The sequence below is a fragment of the Amblyraja radiata genome, chromosome 16, assembly GCF_010909765.2.
Source record: "Amblyraja radiata isolate CabotCenter1 chromosome 16, sAmbRad1.1.pri, whole genome shotgun sequence".
In the NCBI taxonomy this organism is placed as follows: Eukaryota; Metazoa; Chordata; class Chondrichthyes; order Rajiformes; family Rajidae; genus Amblyraja; species Amblyraja radiata.
The window spans coordinates 21,932,586-21,953,429 of record NC_045971.1 but is presented as its reverse complement, the minus strand read 5'-3'; the positions used below and the strand labels follow the sequence as shown (position 1 = coordinate 21,953,429).

At 47.5% G+C, this 20,844-nt stretch overlaps 1 long non-coding RNA gene across 1 annotated transcript; it reads left to right on the top strand.

The window, feature by feature from the left end:
* The first annotated feature begins 2,269 nt into the window (after positions 1-2,269).
* Positions 2,270-19,403, top strand: LOC116982040. Its single transcript, XR_004414336.1, has 3 exons — positions 2,270-2,303; positions 4,680-4,684; positions 19,392-19,403. It is a non-coding gene; the product is annotated as an uncharacterized LOC116982040 (long non-coding RNA).
* The last annotated feature ends 1,441 nt before the right edge of the window (positions 19,404-20,844 follow it).

The window sequence follows — 20,844 nt, the reverse complement described above, 5'->3', positions numbered from 1 at the left end:
GCTTCGGGGCCGAGCCGGGTCTCCGCTGCTGCTGCTGCCGCCGCTACAGCTTCGGTGCCGAGCCGGGTCTCCGCTGCTGCTGCTGCCGCCGCTACAGGTTCGGTGCCGAGCCGGGTCTCCGCTGCTGCTGCTGCCGCCGCTACAGCTCCAGGGCCGAGCCGGGTCTCCGCTGCTGCTGCTGCCGCCGCCACAGCTCCAGGGCCGAGCCGGGTCTCCGCTGCTGCTGCTGCCGCCGCTACAGCTCCAGGGCCGAGCCGGGTCTCCGCTGCTGCTGCTGCCGCCGCTACAGCTTCGGGGCCGAGTCAGGTCTCCGCTGCTGCTGCTGCCGCCGCTACAGCTTTGGTGCCGAGCCGGGTCTCCGCTGCTGCTGCTGCCGCCGCTACATCTTCGGGGCCGAGTCAGGTCTCCGCTGCTGCTGCTGCCGCCGCTACAGGTTCGGTGCCGAGCCGGGTCTCCGCTGCTGCTGCTGCCGCCGCTACAGCTCCAGGGCCGAGCCGGGTCTCCGCTGCTGCTGCTGCCGCCGCTACAGCTCCAGGGCCGAGCCGGGTCTCCGCTGCTGCTGCTGCCGCCGCTACAGCTCCAGGGCCGAGCCGGGTCTCCGCTGCTGCTGCTGCCGCCGCTACAGCTTCGGGGCCGAGTCAGGTCTCCGCTGCTGCTGCTGCTGCCGCTACAGCTTTGGTGCCGAGCCGGGTCTCCGCTGCTGCTGCTGCCGCCGCTACATCTTCGGGGCCGAGTCAGGTCTCCGCTGCTGCTGCTGTTGCTGCTACAGCTCCGATGCCGCCAGCTCCGCCATTAGGCCTCGGCGCAGACGGAGACGGGGAATACGACCGAAGAAAAAGTCGCATCCCCCGAAGGAAGAGACCAAAGCATGTTTCTCCCACCCCACCCACACACATACACAACTTAATAAAACAAAATTAACTAAAACATGACAAGGAACAAAACGAAAGAAAAAAAACAGACGGACTGCAGGTGGGCCGCAGCTGTTAAGCCAGCGCCGCCATCTTGGAACTGGTCAAAGATACGTCTAGAAAGAACATCCCACGTGATTGCCGCACAAACTACATCCCTGGCCTCACACCAGAGAGTGCAGCACTGTATGAGCAATACAAGAAGCAATTCCAAGCTGATCCATTTGCCGATGAGACTACTGTCACAGGAGAACAGCTGATGTCAGCCATCGCCGCCGAACATAGCAAATCATGGCAGAACCTGTTGGGGTCGACTGACATGACAAATAGCAGCAAAAAGGCATGGTCCCTCATCCGTAAACTCAGTAGTGACCCCAAGTAGGCAGAACAACACTGCAACATCGCAGCCAACCAAATTGCACATCAGCTACTACTGAATGGCAAAGCCACCGTCCACCAGGAAGCAAAAACTAGATCGCACTAAATACACAGGATACCCAGTCTTCATAAAACCACTCACAACAGAAGAGCTAGAGGCCGGCATCGCAACTCTTAAAGATGGGAAAGCAGTAGGGATCGATGACATATCCACTGAGCAAATCAAGCACTTTGGACCACAGACACGAGAGTGGCTTCTAAATTTCTACAACTCATGCTCCACCAATCTGACAATCCCAAAGCTTTGGTGCCAGACTTGAGAAATCGCACTACTGAAGCCAGGGAAGGACCCATCAGAGACAAAGTTATAGACCCATTTCTCTACTCTGCCGCACCTACAAACTATTTGAGAGACTCATCCTCAACCGCCTTGCTCCATATGTAGATGAACATCTAATATCAGAACAGGCAGGATTCCGCCCAGGCAAGTCCACAACAAGCCAGCTCCTCACCCTAATGCAACATATCGAAGATGACTTCGAACAAGGGCAAATCACGGGAGCAGTGTTTGTCGATTTGTCAGCAGCATACGACACTATCAACCACAAACGACTCCTCTACAAGATCCTTGAGATGACAAAAGATCTGCATCTAACCGAGCGAATACAAACGATGCTCCAAAATCGAAGGTTCTTTGTTGAGAAAGGAGGGAAACGTAGCAGATGGCGACGACAGAAGAACGGCCTCCCTCAAGGAAGTGTCCTGGCACCGATCCTGTACAACATCTACACCAATGACCAGCTAACTGACTTGGTAACCAAGCTTTTCATCTATGCTGACGATCTCTGTATAACAGCACAGGGTACACAGTTCCAAGATGTTGAGACAACGCTAACAGAGGCACTCACCGGTTTATCTTCATATTATGAGGAAAACCAGCTGCGTGCCAACCCATCGACAACACAGGTCTGTGCATTCCACCTGAGGAACCAAGAGGCTAGCCATCAACTACACGTCACATGGCCTGGACTCCCACTAACACATTGCCCAAACCCAGTCCACCTTGGAGTCATACTCGACCACTGCTTAACATTCAAGGCACATGTGGAAAAAATTAAAGCAAAGGTGGGCACCCGCGACAACATATTGAACAAGCTCACCACCACCAAATGGGGTGCTAACCCAACCACAGTATGTACTACAGCCTTAGCATTCTGCCTCTCTGCTGCAGAATACGCCTGCCCTGCTTGGGAGAGATCTTCACATGCAAAGAAGATCGACTCATCCATGAATGCCAGCTGCCATAGCATTACCGGTTGCCACTGATCTACGGACATAAACAACATCTACCTACTGGCTGGCATCGCTCCCCCAGACATCAGGAGAGTTGCTGCAAGTAGGACAGAGCGTCTGAAACAACTGACAGACGATAGACTCCCATAGCACAACCATGTGCCCCCTTCAAAGCGGTTAAAATCCTGTAAGAGCTTCCTAACCGGTGTCACCGCCATTGGAAACAACACCAACTGAAGCTCGCTTCCAGATGTGGAAGAACAGACTAGCCACTGTCCCTATTTCCACCAAGATAGGCATACCAGCAGCAGACGCTTACCACCAGGCTGAACTGGAGATGTCTCAACCGACTGCAAACCGGGGTCGGCCGGTCAAGGGTGACAATGCACAAATGGGACTACATCAAGAGTACAACAACCTGTGACTGTGGCACACAGACCCAGACAATGCAACACCTACTGCGATGCCCATTGCTGGATAATCCATGTACTCATGCAGACCTTGCACTTAACACTCCAATAGCACAACGATGTGTACAGCAGTGGCGAGCCACTATATAGCATAAGGACACGAAAAAAAGAAGCACTATCCTACACTCTTGGGCCGATTTACAATTTGTACCAAAGCCAATTAACCAACAAACCTGTACGTTATTGGAGTGTGGGAGGAAACTGGAGCACCCGGAGAAAACCCATGTAGTCACAGGGAAAATGTACAAACTCCGTACAGACAGCACCGAAGTCAGGATCGAACCCGGGTCTCTTGACCTGTAAGACAGCAACTTTACCGCTGTGCCACGGTGCCGGCCCAGTGATCTCAGTTATCTCTCCACAGATGTTCCCTAACCTGCTGAGTCTAACATTTTCTGGTTTTAATACATTTTCTGCTGACACAAAGTCAGCTATCCTTCCCATTATATTCTTCTCTTGTACACAACAGTCATGAATATCCCAGAGCAGTTCCATTGTAAGCATTGTAAGCTTTCACTGGCCACTAAAATCTACGCTCCCAGATTGTGACATAATGTTTGACAGGTGAGTAAGCCTGGAGTACCGAATGAGACAGTCCTTGGAAGAGTTTATTCCAGCTACAGCTTCATAGGACTTTGTTAGGTCGCATTTGGAGTATTGTGTGCAGTTTGGGTTATCCCAATACAGGAATAATGTGGAGGCTTTTGAGAAGGTGCAGAAGAGGCTTGCCAGAAAGCCACCTGGATTAGAGGGGTTGGACAAACTTGGATTGGTTTCTCTGGAGCATCGGAGGCTGAGGGGAGACTTAATAGAATTATATAAAATTGTGGGAGACATAGATAGAGTAGACAGGCAGAACCTGCTAGAGTGGAAATGTCAAAGAGTAGGGAGCATAGCTTTGCAGAGAGATGGACAAATTTTAAAGGAAATGTGCAGGGCACGGGATTTACACTGAGAATGGTGGGTGCTGCCAAGGTTGGTGGTAGAGGCAGATACTTTAGTGGCCTTTAAGAAGCTTTAAGATAGGCACAAAGATATGCAGGGAATAGAGGGATATGGATCACGTGCAAACAAAGGAGATTAATTTAAACTGGTATTGTGTTTGGCACAAATATTGTGGGTCGAAGGGCTTGTGCCTGTGCTGTACTGTTCTATTTTCTATAAGACTGAAACCCAGTGATGCAACTGGAAATTTTGTGCATGATTTTAGTGTTTACTCGATTTCTGATGTTAAAATGTCACTCTCAAAGTGAAAGCCACACCATAAAAGTCACCACATTTAGTCAGAGCAGCGTAGCTGGATTTTCCATATCAATAAATGGGTGGAAAAAGAGGTCTTGTTTACTGCAGTTGACAAATTATTGTGACTTGCTGATATTTTAATTACAAAGTGGCGAGAAGTCAACATAGCACAAAAACTACTCTTCCTACAATCACATCATGACATGCTGTGAGAAGAAGGTGGTTATGTTTTTTAACAGAAGGTTATTTAAATTAAAAGTGCTTTGAACAAAGTGTTATAAGGTATTGGTGACATGGGTAAATTAAGTTGGTTAGATGTAGATGCTTTCACAGTCAGTATTAGATGTGGTGGCTGCTGAATGGCCCGGATCATATTGGACCCGAGTCCCTGTCCCACTGCTACCTGAGATTCCCACTTACCTGAGCTGGATGCAGAGGCCTGGTCTCGCTGGCCCTTTGAATTGAGGGAGGAGGAGTCAGGTCTAAAACAGCACCTAAATGAGCGGCATATTGCTGACACCCCATTCCAGCAAAGTTCAAACAGTGTAACCATGTTATCCCACTTTTCTCTACACATTAGGTCCAATTTAATGAGGTTAATGAGCCATTAGGAGGAAGTGACCAAAACATGGTCAGGATTAATCTACAATTGGAGAGGGAGAAGGGTAGATCGGAGGTGTCAGTGTTGCAGTTGAATAAAGGGGACTATGGGGCCATGAGGGAGGAGTTGGCCAAAGTTGACTGGAAAGATTCGCGAGTAGGGATGACAGTGGAACAAAAATGGCAGGTACTTCTAGGAATAATACAGAAGGTGCAGGATCAGTTCATTCCTAGGAGGAAGAAAGATTCCAAGGGGAGAAAGGGCCGACCATGGCTGACAAGGGGCGTCAGGGACAGTATAAAAATTAAAGCGAAGAAGTACAATGTAGCAAAGATGAGCGGGAAGCAAGAGGATTGGGTAATGTTTAAAGAACACCAGAAGATAACCAAAAAGACAATACGGGGAGAAAAGATGAGGTACGAAGGTAAGCTAGCCAAGAATATAAAGCAGGATAGTAAAAGCTTCTTTAGGTATGTGAAGAGGAAAAAATTAGTTAAGACCAAAGTTGGACCCTTGAAGACAGAAAAAGGTGAATTTATTATGGGGAACAAGGAAATGGCAGATGAGTTGAACAGGTACTTTGGATCTGTCTTCACTAAAGAGGACACAAACAATCTTCCTGATATAGTAGTGGCCAGAGGATCTGGGGTGATGGAGGAACTGAAGGAAATCCACATTAGGCAGGAAATGGTGTTGGATAGACTGATGGGACTGAAGGCTGATAAATCCCCAGGGCCTGATGGTCTGCATCCCAGGGTACTTAAGGAAGTGGCTCTAGAAATCGTGGATGCATTGGTGATAATTTTCCAATGTTCTATAGACTCAGGATCAGTTCCTGTGGATTGGAGGGTAGCTAATGTTATCCCACCTTTTAAGAAAGGCGGGAGAGAGAAAACAGGGAATTATAGACCAATTAGCCTGACATCGGTGGTGGGTAAGATGCTGGGGACAATTATGAAGATGAAATAGCCGAACATTTGGATAGCAGTAACAGGATCGGTCCGAGTCAGCATGGATTTACGAAGGGGAAATCATGCTTGACTAATCTTCTGGAATTTTTTGAAGATGTAACTAGGAAAATGGACAAGGGAGAGCCAGTGGATGTAGTGTACCTGGACTTTCAGAAAGCATTTGATAAGGTCCCACATAGGAGATTAGTGGGCAAAATTAGGGCACATGGTATTGGGGGTAGAGTGCTGACATGGATAGAGAAGTGGTTGGCAGACAGGAAGCAAAGAGTAGGGATTAACAGGTTCCTTTCAGAATGGCAGGCAGTGACTAGTGGGGTACCGCACGGCTCGATGCTGGGACCGCAGCTATTTACAATATACATCAATGATTTGGATGAAGGGATTCAAAGTTCAAAGTAACATTAGCAAATTTGCAGATGACACAAAGCTGGGTGGCAGTGTGAACTGTGAGGAGGATGCTATGAGAATGCAGGGTGACTTGGACAGATTGGGGGAGTGGGCAGATGCATGGCAGATGAAGTTTAATGCCGATAAATGTGAGGTTATCCACTTTGGTAGCAAAAACAGGAAGGCAGATTACTATCTAAATGGCGTCAAGTTGGGAAAAGGGGAAGTACAATGGGATCTGGTGGTCCTTCTACATCAGTCTATGAAAGTAAGCATGCAGGTACGGCAGGCAGTGAAGAAAGCGAATGGCATGTTGGCCTTTATAACAGGAGGAATCAAATATAGGAGCAAAGAGGTCCTTCTACAGTTGTACAGAGCCCTAGTGAGACCACACCTGGAGTATTGTGTGCAGTTTTGGTCCCCTAATTTGAGGAAGGACATTCTTGCGATTGCGGGAGTGTAGTGTAGGTTTACAAGGTTAATTCCCGGGATGGCGGGACTGTCATATGCTGAGAGCAGCTGGGCTTGTACACTCTGGAGTTTAGAAGGATGAGAGGGTATCTCATTGAAGCAAATAAGATTGTTAAGGGGTTGGACAAGCTGGAGGCAGGAAACATGTTCCCGATGTTGGGGGAGTCCAGAACCAGGGGCCACAATTTAAGAATAAGAAGTAAGCCATTTAGACCGGAGACGAGGAAACACTTTTTCTCACAGAAAGTTGTGAGTCTGTGGAATTCTCTGCCTCAGAGGGCGGTGGAGGCAGGTTCTCTGGATGCTTTCAAGAGAGAACTAGATAGGGCTCTTAAAAATAGCGGAGTCAGGGGATATGGGGAGAAGGCAGGAACGGGGTACTGATTGGGGATGATCAGCCATGATCACATTTACACAGACAGCATACGAAGTCAGGATCGAACCTGGGTCTCCGGCGCTGTGAGACAGCAGCTTTACTAGCTGCGCGACTGTGCCGCCCATTCTATCAGCTCTAATCCATTAATATGTAGGCTGTTCAACAACTGAATCCAGCAGTATTATACTTTATGCAGTTAAACTTATCATTAAATTACTCCACTGGGTTTTAAACAATAAAATTTGGAAAAGGTTTGTAACTTCCGAGGCAAACAAAGTTAAGCGTATGCCTTTGTTCACACTCCATACTTCATTGCAAGAGTGGGAGTTAGGTTTAACACAGATGTCCTGCTGATTTAAACAAACCTCCCTGAGTATTCCTGCATCTATAATGCTTATTTTTCCATTACAACTTAATGTGAATAGATAAAATAGGATCAGAGTGCATCATTTAAAAATAAACACAGCATTTCACTACTTCAATTGCAAGGGCTCTAAATATGTTTGCTCACTCCATGTCATCTGGAGTCTTTGTCACTTTATTTATCTTCTAAAAACTTCCTTTTCCTTGCCAAAACTTCCACTCAGAGAACATGGCCCACAACAGCAAATCAATAAGTATTTAAAATCTGATTTAATTAGCAAGGTCCACCCGTCTAAAAATATAACCATGGGAAACTGCACTTTTCTGACCCCCAAGATGCTTCGAGCATTGGCAGCTGCTACAAGGACAATCATTTCCATTTAATGACACCTTCACGAAACAAAATATTATAAGTGCTTCACATGAATATTACTGAACACATTGCTATTTTCATATTTCCTTATAACAGAAGAAAGTACCTTTGGCTTATTGAGTATAATCCAGCTCTTCGACCAATCTAATTTCCCCATTAACTTTTCTTTGTGATCTATTCTCCTCACATTTCCATCAACTCCCCCCAGATTCCTCGGCTCACCACAAAATGAGGAGCAATTTTCCATGGCCAATTAACCTACCAACCTGCAAGTTTTAGGAAACTGCAGCCCCCAAAGAAAACCCATGAGGTTACAAAGAGAACATGGCAATTTCACACGGACAGCACATGAGGTTAGGATAGAACCTGGGTCTCTAAAACTGTGAGGCAGCAGCTCTACCAGTTTGCCACTACCATATATAATGCACTAGACAATATTAGAACTGATGACCAAAGTCTCAGTCAAATAGATAAGTTTGAAGAGCCACCATAAAACAGAGGTTTTAAAAGGCAATTCAAGAGGATTAGGCCTTGGTAGCTGAAGGCTATGCCATCAATTGTATAACGACTGAGTCCTCTAATGTTCAGCATGCTAGAATTTGAAAAGAGGGTGGACTCAACCATGAAGGGGTTTGAATTTTTTTTTTTTAAAGATGCTGTCCAAAATATTACATAAATGGGACCTAGTATAGATCAACAGGTACAGACATTATATATGAACAGGTCTTGGTGCATTAGAAATGAGCAGGAGAATTTTACGTTCCCTCCAGTTTAAGGAGAGCAAGATCAATAAATATTTGCAGCATTAGACACAGATGCAGGGGGAGGGGGGGGGGGGGGGGTGAGAGGAAAGGGGGTTGTTGATAAGTGATGGATAAGCACAAATTCTTCAAACATAGACAGAAGTCCAGAAATGATTTCATATTGTGTGCTGCAGAGCACTTCCTGGGTCTCTTCTACCTTATCCCGCAGAATCATGCATACATATTTGACGTGACTGTAAAAAGCCTTTTAAGTTAGAAACAGTCTATAATGTCCAACCGCAATCAAAAACATCGAGTACCACAGTGCATGGATACATGCTGCATGACAAAATTGAGTTATCTTTTCTCCATGGCCAGGCAAAAACCCCAGGGCACCAGTCCCAATTATACCGCAATATCAGAAGAAAATTACACCTCAGGAACCTCAGCCTCCCAAGATACCTGGTAACTCTCCAGAGTAATTTGAGTCCATTTGCCCTGGGCAACACTGGAGGGTTACCAGGTGTGTTGGCAGGAGACTCAAATTCCTGAGAAACAATTGACCATTTTGCATCCAGCTGGTGTTGGTAATTAGATCAAGCAAAGTGTGACTAAACTTAAACCCTTTCCTGGAATAAAAGAGGCGAAACTGGAGTTGGAAATAGTTTGTACGTTTAATCTCTGAGATGCCTGATTTAAGATAGTGTACTTCTTGAATTAATAACTTCACCAATCCCAACATCTGTCCGAGTATAAACACCCTGTTAACAGCAGGCCCTGAATACTCCTCACAAGCACTGGAGCTGTGCACGGGTGAACATGCGGAAAGCTGTAGGCCCAGATGGCATCTCGGGGCGAGTACTTAAGTCTTGTGTTACGCAGCTAGCTCCGGTGCTCACTACAATATTCAACCTCTCCCTGGCCAAGTCCGTGGTCCCTGCCTGCTTCAAAAGATCCATCATTGTACCTGTACCTAAAAATGTCTCCCCAGCTTGTCTGAATGACTACCGTCCGGTGGCCCTCACCTCGGTAGTCATGAAATGCTTTGAGAAGCTGGTCAAGAAACACATCTGCGCCTTCATCCCTCGCAACATGGACCCGCTACAATTCGCATACTGTCCGAACAGATCCACGGACGATGCGGTCTCCCAGGTTCTGCACACCGCTCTCTCTCATCTTGACAGCCAAAAGGGGGGCTATGTGAGGATGCTGTTCATCGACTTCAGTTCAGCCTTCAACACGATAATCCCCACCAGACTTGCTGAAAAGCTGCTGGAATTGGGGCTCAACACCCCCGTGTGTGCCTGGGCCCTGGACTTTCTCACCGCCAGGCCCCCAGGTAGTCAAAATGGGAGGAAATACATCGAAGTCCCTCACCCTGAGCACAGGATCCCCCCAGGGTTGCGTCCTCAGCCCCTACTGTACTCCATGTACATACATGACTGTGTGGCTAGGTTCAGCTCCAAATCTATAATCAAGTTTGCTGATGACACTGTGGTGGTGGACCTGATCTCCGATAACGATGAGAAGGCCTACCGGGAGGAGGTGGCTGATCTAGCGCTCTGGTGTCAGGACAACAGCCTCCTCTTGACTATCAAAAAAACTAAGGAGCTAATCGTGGACTTTAGGAGGGCACATCATCCGAGGACGTACACACCATTGAAGATAAATGGGGATACTGTGGATAGGGTGAGCTGCTTTAAATACCTGGGAGTCCACATCTCAGAGGATCTGACATGGACATCACATGCTGCAGCACTGGTGAGTAAGGCAAGGCAGCGCCTTTACCACCTCAGGCAATTGAGGAAATTCAGAGTGTCTCTGAGGATCCTCCAGTGCTTCTACTCAGCAGCTGTGGAAAGCAACTTGTCCGGAAACATCACAATTTGGTTTGGGAACTGCTCTGCCCAGGACAAGAAGGCTCTGCAGAGAGTAGTGCGTTCGGCCGAACGCACTATGGGAACTTCACTCGCCCCCCCTGCAGGAAGTATACGTCAGAAGGTACAACTCCAGAGCCAACAAGATCATGGGAGACCCCTTCCACCCCAGCAACAGACTGTTCCAGCTGCTACGGTCAGGCAAACGCCTCCGTTGCCATGCTGTGAAAACGGAGAGGATGAGAAGGAGTTTCTTCCCAGAGGCCATTAGGACTGTAAACTCCTATCTCACCAGGGACTAACTTTACTGAACCAATTTAATGGTGTGTGGTGTCTTTTTAAAATTGCTGTTTTTTTCTTTTTTTCCTCCCACAAATATGTAATATGTGAATATGTGATTCTGGTCCATTCTGTTTTGTAGTTTTGTTTTTGCACAATCCGCAAGCATTGTCACTTTTCATTTCACTGCACATCTCGTATGTGTATGTGACGAATAAACTTGACTTGACTAAAAATGAGCTCTGCTATCAGTCCTCTATCCAAAAGTGGTTGATCCTTGCATTCACTCAGTATATCTTGTGTTGTTCGGGAAACAGGGAGTAATTCATCCTTTGTCATAGTAACTAAATCTATTTCACATGTTCAGTGCAGAGGTGAGAATGGCAAACTAATAGTTTCACCTGTGTTTCACAATAATTTAAACTCCAAACCCCTCAGGTTTGAGGTGACCAATTCCTATGGTCATAACAGCTATCCAGCAGTGTTATTAGCTTGTCAGCCAGTTGGAAAATTAGCTGATCTTTCCGCATTAAAATGCAACAACTTCTATGTATGATGTGGAACATGATATTAAATATAATACTGGTAAGAGTGCTGTTATGATCTGCAGAACCAAAGAGGATAAATGTCTAAAATGTCCTGATTTTAAATTGTCTGAAAATGATCTTTGTGTCTGTGAAAAGGTCAAATATCTTGGATATTTTAGTACAGAACAAATGACAGATGATGAGGATATTTATAGGCAACGCCGTATGATGTATGCACAAGCACACGCAAGTTTAGTGCGTGTACAGATGTAGTGAAGAAGTCTCTGTTCAGAGCATATTGTACACCACTCCACAGGGCTGGATTTAGATGAAGAGAGGCCCTAAGCTATTTCACTTGTGAGGCCCCCCCCCCCCCTCCCCATCCCCCAACCCCACGACTAGAGGACCATGACTACCGACAGTGACAGTGTGACACTTTTAGATCCTACTGTATGTTGTCATTAAACAGTTGGTTTTAAAATACATATTGGATTCACCGCGGAGCGGGCGATGCCTTACCTGGATCGCCGTTTGAAGCTCTGGAGTGTTGGGCCTGCGGCAGGGATGGGGGTTGGGGCTGGAGGAAGGCAGTTGAGTGGGCAGACAGATAAAACCTTTGTCCAGGGTAGAAATATTGAGAAGTAGAAGGTATAGCTTTGTGAAGGGGGCAAACTTTAAAGGGGATTTATGGGCCTAGTTTTATTTAGAGAGTGGGGTAGGTACCTGGAACCCGCTGCCAGGGGTGGTGGTGGAGGCAGATATTTAAGTGGCTTTTGGATAGGCATATGCATATGCAGGGGGTGGAGGGATTTGGATCACTCGCAGGCAGAGGAGATTAGTTTAATTTGGCATCATGTGTGACATTTTGGGCCGAAGGACCTGTTCCTGCGCTGTCTTGTTCTATGCTCTATGGCCCGGAGTCGAGTATCTTTTGTAAATTAACTGAGTCTCCAATTCAAACTTAGGCAGATTCCAGATCTCTCCTATAATTAATTAAATCTCCATCAAGACTTCAATCAACTGATGATTGTGGCATCTCCAGACGTGATTAATCCAAGGCATTCCTGTCTTATTTCACATCCTGGTGTAATAATAAAGTTCCACAATGCATGGATACTTGCAACATGGTCAATTGAATTTTATTTACAAATTGGTCCAGGGAAATAATCCCAGGACTCTCGAATCCAAGATACCTTGAAATCACCTCAATATCTGAGGAAAATAACAACTTAGGAACTTGAGTCTCCCAAGATAACTCTCCAAAGGCCCTGGGAAAATCTGGAGGGTTACTGGCAGGAGACTGAAATTCCTGTGGGGTGATTAATCATTCTGCTTACATGTGGTGTTGGTAACCTGATCAGGTAATGTTCAAGAAGGAACTGCAGATGCTGGAAATCGAAGGTACACAAAAATGCTGGAGAAATACTCAGCGGGTGCAGCAGCATCTATGGAGCGAAGGAAATAGGCAACGTTTCGGGCCGAAAGCCTGAAGAAGGGTTTTGGCCCGAAACTTTGCCTATTTCCTTCGCCCCATAGATGCTGCTGCACCCGCTGAGTTTCTCCAACATTTTTGTGTACCACCAGGTAATGTTCAGCTCCTTTTCAGCTTCCCCACTCTAACACCGCTCCCTCACTCTTTCCTCGGCCCCCATCCCCATTTCTAGTTCACACACATTTCTTCCACCACACTATTCACCCTGCTCCTTTCCCCTCTGTACACGCATCTCCAATCCCCAAGTCGTACATTTCCCTTTATCATTCCTCTTTTTCACCACTCCCATTCCAACTTCCAGCTTTACAATTCACATCGCCTCTTCTCTCTTTATCTGACATTGTAGCGGCACCTAGTGGTGGGGAGGAGAGGACAGAACCCTCCCCATTGGTCAGTGCGGTCATGTGACTGCGGGGTGTCGGTTTTCGCGGGCTTTTGGGGTGTGTCCGTTAGTTAGTCAGCACTCCTCCCAGCGACAGCAGCTTATTATTGTTAGTGCAGACAGACTCGCGAACTTCACGGGTTTTCGTTGTTCATTTTTATTTAAAATAAAAAACCTTTTCGCTCAACCTGTCTGGTCTCACCACATTTGGTGACCCCAACGATCCAAAGGTTTTTGGAATTTTTTTCTCGCCATGTATGTCAACGAGAACTTCGATGACTCGCCCACCCAACAGAACGCGGTCGTACTTAACACACATCGAGGCCCAGTTTGATCTCCGCCAGATCGTTGCGGATGCGTCCCGCTACAGTATGGTGGTTCCATCAGCCGGGTGTCCGTGCCATCGTCACAGCGGCCTCACCGGACTGTTCCTCCTCGGGATGACTTTGCTGGCTCGCCATCCACCGCCGTGGTTGCAGTAAGCGCCAGTGGTGTTATTACCACCAACGCTGGGGTGCGGAGGCCCACTAATGTCGCGCCTTTTGCTCGTTTTCGGGAAATGCCTCGGCCGATCGCCAGTAGAGGCCATCGCGGTCGGCCAGAACGTCAGGGATCGCCATTCTGTGCTTCGCTTCCTCGTGGACTCTGGGACTGAGATCAGCATCATACCTTCGACCGGCCTCGATACCCGTGCTGGTAAGAGTGGCCCCGCCCTGACTTAGTGGCAGCCCCATTTGCTTATATGGGACTCGGACTGTTTCGTCTGTCCTCGATTCTCAGCGTTATTCGTGGCCCTTCACAGTCGCCGATTTGTCCCACCCGTTGCTCGGGGCCGATTTTCTGTGGGCTTATTCCCTCATGGTGGACGTCTGGGGCCAGCACGTCATTCCTCCGGCCTGCCGCCAGCCTGTGGCCTTGCGGCCCATGGTTGCTCCCGATCCGCAGCTCGGGTCTGTGTTGGATGTGGGCGGGGCTTATGTCCCGATCCTGGCGGAGTTCCCGGAGATCCTGACCCTGCGATTCCATTCGGCGGCACCAAGGCATGGGGTGGTGCATCACATACTCACCGCTGGCCCTCCACTACATGCTCAGGCGGCCGCCTCCCGCCCGACAAGTTACGTTTAGCGCGAGAGGAGTCCGGCACATGGGGGACATGAAGCGTTCCGACAGCCCTTGGGCTTCCCCACTTCATATGGTTCCTAAATCGTCCGGGGTGTGGCGGCCATGTGGGGATTATCGGCGCCTGAATAATGTCAAGACCGCCGATCGCTACCTGGTCCCGCATATCCAGGATTTCACGGCTCACCTGGATGGTGCTACCATATTTTCGAAGGTCGATCAGGTTCGTGGCTACCATCAGATACCCTGATGATGTGCCCAAGACTGCTATCATTCCTCCGTTTGGCCTGTTTGAGTGGCTGCGGATGCCTTTTAGACTTAACAACGCCTTGCAGGCTTTTCAATGTTTGATGGACATGGTTGCTCATGGTTTAAACTTTGTTTTCGTGAACCTCGATGACATTCTGGTCGCCAACCGTTCTCATCGCGAACACTGTGAGCACCTCCGCACGCTGTTCCAGCAGCTCCGGGATCATGGTTTGGTCATTCACGTCGCCAAGTGCCAGTTCGGTCTCAGCTCCATCTCCTTCCTGGGACACCACGTTACCCCACAGGGTGCTACGCCTCTTCCCTGCAAGGTGGGGGCGATTTGGCGGTTTTCTCGGCCGCTTACCGTCAAGGGTCTGCAGGAGTTTGTGGGAATGGTGAACTTTTACCATCGTTTCATGCCAGCGGTGGCTAGGAACATGCGGCCTTTGTTCCCGTGCCTGGCCAGTAAGCCGCGGGATCTCGTGTGGACCACCGAGACTGACACCGCTTTCGAGGGTGCCAAGGAGGCGCTAGCTGCGGGCACGTTGCTGGTGTACCAGCGGGCCATGGCCCCTACCGCCCTTACCGTGGATGCTTCTGATGCTGCTGTCGGAGGGATCCTCGAACAGTTCATCGGTGGTCGTTGGCAACCACTCGCTTTCTGCAGCCGGCACCCACGCCCTCCTGAGCGCAATTACAGTGATTTCGACATTGAGCTGTTGGCTCTTTATTTGGCGGTCGACATTTCCAGTATTTTCTGGAGGGCAAGACATTTACCGCCTTTACGGACCACAAACCTCTTACGTTTGCCTTTGCGAAGGCGTCTGATCCCCGGTCTGCTTGGAATTAGCGGCACCTGGCTTTCCTTTCTGAGTTTACAACTGATGTTCGACACATGGCCGGCAAGCTGATTCTAGTGGCCGATGCTTTGTCTCCCCCCTGCTGACCACGCTGTGCTGTCCGTCGCCCCGGGGTTGGATTATGCTGTGCTCACTGCTGCCCAACGCGACGGTGACGAGATGCAAGGATATCGTACTGCTGCATCGGGTTTGGTGTTGGCCGATGTGCCGTTCGGCTCTGCAGAGGTGGCGGTCCTGTGCGATACTTCCACCGGCCGGCCGCGACCTGTCGTTCCGGTTGCTTGGCAGAGGAGAGTTTTCGACTCTATTCATGGACTGGCTGATCCTTCCATCCGGCCGACTTCTGCACTGGTGGCGGCCAAGTTCGTGTGGCATGGCCTTCGGAAGCAGGTTGCAGCATGGGCCAGGGCCTGCATTCCTTGCCAGACGTCTAATGTCCAGCGGCATGTTCGTGCGCCGCTTCAGGATTTCGTGGTTCCTTCCTACTGTTTTGTGCCGTCGTCTCATGGTGCCACTCACCTGCTCACGGTTGTGGATCCTTTCACACGGTGGCCTGAAGCTATTCCGCTGTCCGACACCTCCGCTGCTAATTGTGCCCGGGCTCTCGCGGCCAACTGGGTGGCGCAGTTCACCTCTGCCTTGTGGTCGGCCATGGCTCAGTTGTATGGTGCGCAGCTGCATCATACCACCGCGTATCACCCACAGGCCAACAGGTTGATCGAACGCTTCCACAGGCATTTGAAGTCGGCGTTGAAGGCGCGGCTCACTGGCCTGGATTGGGTAGACCAATTACCTTGGGTGTTGCTGGGGATCCGCACGGCTCCTAAGGCAGATTAGGACATGTTTTCCGCGGAGCTGGTGTATGGTGCGCCGCTGTGGGTGCCTGGGGAAATCCTTCCAGCGGCTCGGGGGTCGCCGGATCCTGCCTTGTCTGAGCTGGCACGTTTGCGTGAGAGAGTGGGGGTCCTGGCACCCGTCCCCACTTCCCGTCTTTGTTCACAGGGACTCGCATTGTACTCCGCTCCAGAGGCCTTATGAGGGGCCTATCCGGGTGTTGCGGCCTGGGGTCGCGACTTTTGTATTGGATGTCGGGGGTCATGAGGAGATTGCGTCGGTGGCCTCCCTCAAGCCTGCTCATTTGGATATCGACAGCCCAGTGGTGCTGGCCCAACCCTGGCGTAGGGGTCGTCCGCTGGCCGCGCCCTGTTCCCCGGTTGCACCTGTTGTGCCTGTTTCCCCTTTTCCGCCTGTTTGCCCTGTTCTACCTGGGGCGCCAGTTGTGCCAGTCCCTTCTGCTCTGCCCGTGGTGCCGGTTGTGCCTGATCCTCCTGTCTCCACTCAGTCTGGGCTGATCATTCGGACGTCCGCTCGTTTCCTCTCCTCGGGTTCTGGGGGGGAGGTCCTGTAGCGGCAGCTAGTGGTGGGGTGGAGAGGGCAAAACCCTCCTCATTGGACGTTGTGGTCATGTGACTGTGGGGTGTCAGTTTTCACGGGCTTTTGGGGTGTGTCCGTCAATTAGTCAGCGCTCCTCCAAGCGACAGCAGCTTATTATTGTTAGTGCAGACAGACTCGCGAACTTCACGGGCTTTCGTTGTTCATTTTTATTAAAAATAAAAAATCTTATTTGCTCAACCTGTCTGGTCTCACGACAACATCCTTTTTGTCCCTTTTTTACCTCTAGCCTTTGCCACTTTCTCCACCCATCTGCCAGTCACCCCCTCCTCACCCATATCCACCTATCACTCACCAGGTTTGGTCCTGGCCTCACCTCTCTTTTCAGCTTTTCCCCCCAACTCCATCAGTCTGAAAAATGATCCTGACCCGAAACATTATCCATCCATTCCTTGCACAGATGCTGCCCTGACTCGCTGAGTTCCTCCGGCAGTTTGTTTATTGTTTATTTAATGGACTACCAAGTACAGAATGTAAGAATATTTTTCTACTTCTCACAACCTTCTCTGGGCAAGCAGTCTGGTTTTACATTATTGAATTAGTGAAGGTGACTTTACTTCAGACTGAACGAATAAACTTCTTCTTCTGAGCAGTAAACCTTTCTTCCATGTCAGGTAACAAACAAGCCAAGAACACTCCAGGATACCATCGTGTTACTCCAAGCATTTATTTTATGCCAGTAGTCAAAACGGCACCCATCACAGCAGTTACATCAAAAATTAATTCTCTACTCCCAGCACAGCCTTCAGCCGACTAAAGTTGTTCGGTAATAGGCAGTTTTATTCCACTCGTCAACTGGGGATCAGAATTCTCAGATTGCATTGCACTATTTTAGATCATGTGAACTTTTCATGAGGTGGATTCAAACTGGGAGCCTGAAAAGGTTTCGAACAATTTCTGAAACTTGTGTTTCATCCCACTTTACCACGACCTTCACATATTTCCTGCATATATAATGAATTTTCATTTACAAGTGCTGCTGTTTAGAAAAAAGGAATTTCTGAACTGAAGGTTTAAAAACTTGCAAGAAAGTTTGTTTTTCTTCTACAAGTTAAGAAGTCTTTTTTATCCATGCAAATCTTAACAATTCAAATAGTTTATAGGACAGTTTTGAAAAGTTAATATCTGAACCATTACTTTTACTAATTTAAGCATCTTTGGAACAACTTGCCAACTTATCACATCTTTGTCATGTTTTAAAAATACAGATTCATCAATTTTTAGATTGTGAACTGCAAAGGAGAATTCTTTTCAGTTTAAAAAGGTATCATGAATGCTTTGTTGATGAAGCAGTTGACAACATGTTGATGTTGGATTAAATTGGAGGAACAGTAGGTCATATTTTGTTTGGGCAGTTTACAACCCAGCTGTATGAATATTGATTTCTCTAACTTCGTCATCTTTGCTTTCCCACTCTCCATCCCTCCCCCATCCGAGTTCTCCGACTAGTTCTACTGTCTTCCTGATTAAATATTACTGATTGTATGCCGTGATGTCAACTTCCCCATTCTACATTTTCTTATCATCATCACCTGCTTTGACCTGTTGTTTTCACACCTGACCCTCCCATTTCACTGGATTCCCTCTCCCCTGACGCTCAGTTAGAAGAGGGGATTTGACCCGAAACATCGCTCATTCCTTCTCTCCAGAGATGCTGCCTGTCCCGCTGAGTTATTCCAGCATTTTGTGTCTATTTTCAGTGTAAACCACTATCTGCAGTTCCTTCCTACACATGTTGATGTTATTATTTGGTTGGCTCAATCCTAAACTACAAACATCAATTACAAATATTTTTAAAGTTATACAAACTGCAATCATTTATCAACGCCCATCTAGTTTTCTCCCATTTTGCCTGTATTGTTAAAACGACAAGCCTCGGGCTAGAACTTCAAATGTAGAATGTCACCCAAATAAGATGCCACCAAGATTATACTCTTATCCTTATCTGATGCAATGATCAAGAAAAGCACATCAGCGCCTCTACTTCCTGAGAAGATTACGGAGAGTCGGTTTGTCAAGGAGGACTCTCTCTAACTTCTACAGGTGCACAGTAGAGAGTATGCTGACCGGTTGCATCGTGGCTTGGTTTGGCAACTTGAGCGCCCTAGTGAAGAAGAGACTACAAAAAGTAATAAACACTGCCCAGTCCAACATCGGCTCTGACCTTCCTTCCATCGAGGGGATTTATCGCAGTCGCTGCCTCAAAAAGGCTGGCAGTATCATCAAATACCCACACCATCCTGGCCAAACACTCATCTCCCTGCTACCTTCAGGTAGAAGGTACAGGAGCCTGAAGACTGCAATGACCAGGTTCAGGAATAGCTACTTCCCTACAGCCATCAGGCTATTAAACCTGGCTCGGACAAAACTCTGAACATTAATAACCCATTATCTGTTATTTGTACTTTATCAGTTTATTTATTCATGTGTTGTAGTCAATGCCTACTATGTTCTGTTGTGCTGAAGCAAAGCAAGAATTTAATTGTCCTATCAGGGACACATGACAATAAACTCACTTGAACTTGAACTTGTACTTTCATCCTTACTAGTCTGAATCACTGCTGGTAGCATTCAGTCACACACAAAGAAATGACCCTAAGAATGCTAAAGGCTCATATTGTGCATTATTTAAAAGGCACACTTCACCTATAGTCACACGGCAGTGTTGTAAAACCCTCAATAAACTGACCAGAATTGGCACCCACCATCTCAGAAGGCTGCCCTTCAAAATTAAGTGGCCAATAAAATGCTATAAAGAGGGACATGGTTCGTGTTCAGAAGTTCAAAAGTGAATAAAGCCATAGAATATTTCTGTCAAAAAGAGGTGACAAGGAAGCGTCTGTAAGGAAATTGCCCTCAATATGTCCCTGTATTTTGAGAGCCTTGCTCTGCAGCCAAATACCTCTTCTGGTTGTGAATGTAAAATACAGCTCTATTCAAAAATAAGTTCCCACTTTCCTGCCAGAGCTTTTTCAGATAACCTTAACAAGCAACATAAATAATTCCTGCATAAAATCCCAGCATTGAAGCAGTAAATTACGATGATTTATTTCTGCTGTACATATTATCAGTGCATATCATTCCTTGCTGTTGATGTTTCTGGTAAATCATCGTCCTATGAGCTTAATGTGCAGGAAGGAACTGCAGATGCTGGTTTAAACTGAAGATAGGCACAAAAAGCTTGGAGTAACTCAACGGGTCAGACAACATCTCTGGAGGAAAGGAATAGGTGATGTTTCGGGGCAAGACCCTTCTTCAGACTGAAGAAGAGTCTCGACCTGATACGTCTCCAAATCCTTTTCTCCAGAGATGCTGTCTGACCCACTGAGTTACTCCAGCTTTTTTGTGTCTATCTTCGTCCTATAAGCATAAGCTATTTAAGAACCTGACCTCCTCATTTAATTACTTTTTTTTTTATTTTTAAGCTTGAGTGATCTTTTTATAATATTAAAAATTTGAGAAATTTGAAAATTGAGTTTTGCACATTTTCGAAGTACACAGCATCAGTGCATACCATCAGAAAATAGCACTGCATTTTATCAGAGAAAGGAAGTCATGCAGCTAAAACAGTATAGCATTGTCCTCAATGTTCTTGTCACTTGGCCCAAGACTACAAAATATATTTCCGTTATGTTGCTGCAATGGCAGTAACAGGACAAGAGGTTATGAGAAGTCATGGACTGTGGTCAAGGCTCTTTTTGTCGTTATGTGTAACTGCATCTGATGTATTTTTAGAGGAACTGGATTTAATGGCAGATTTCACCTTCAGATCTAATCTTTTATATCTGATGGCTTTTTGTTCTGCTCTTTCTTCATTTTTGCCTTGTCTTCGAAAAGAAGCTCAGCACAAATTTGTTTGCTGGACCCCACCATGTTAGAATTACGAACCATTACATATCATCATAAAAATTTGACAACATAGGAAATCTGAAGCGGCACGGTGGCGCAGCGGTAGAGTTGCCGCCTTACGGAGGCCCGGGTTCGATCCTGATGCGTGCTGTCAGTACGGAGTTTGTACTTTCTCCCCA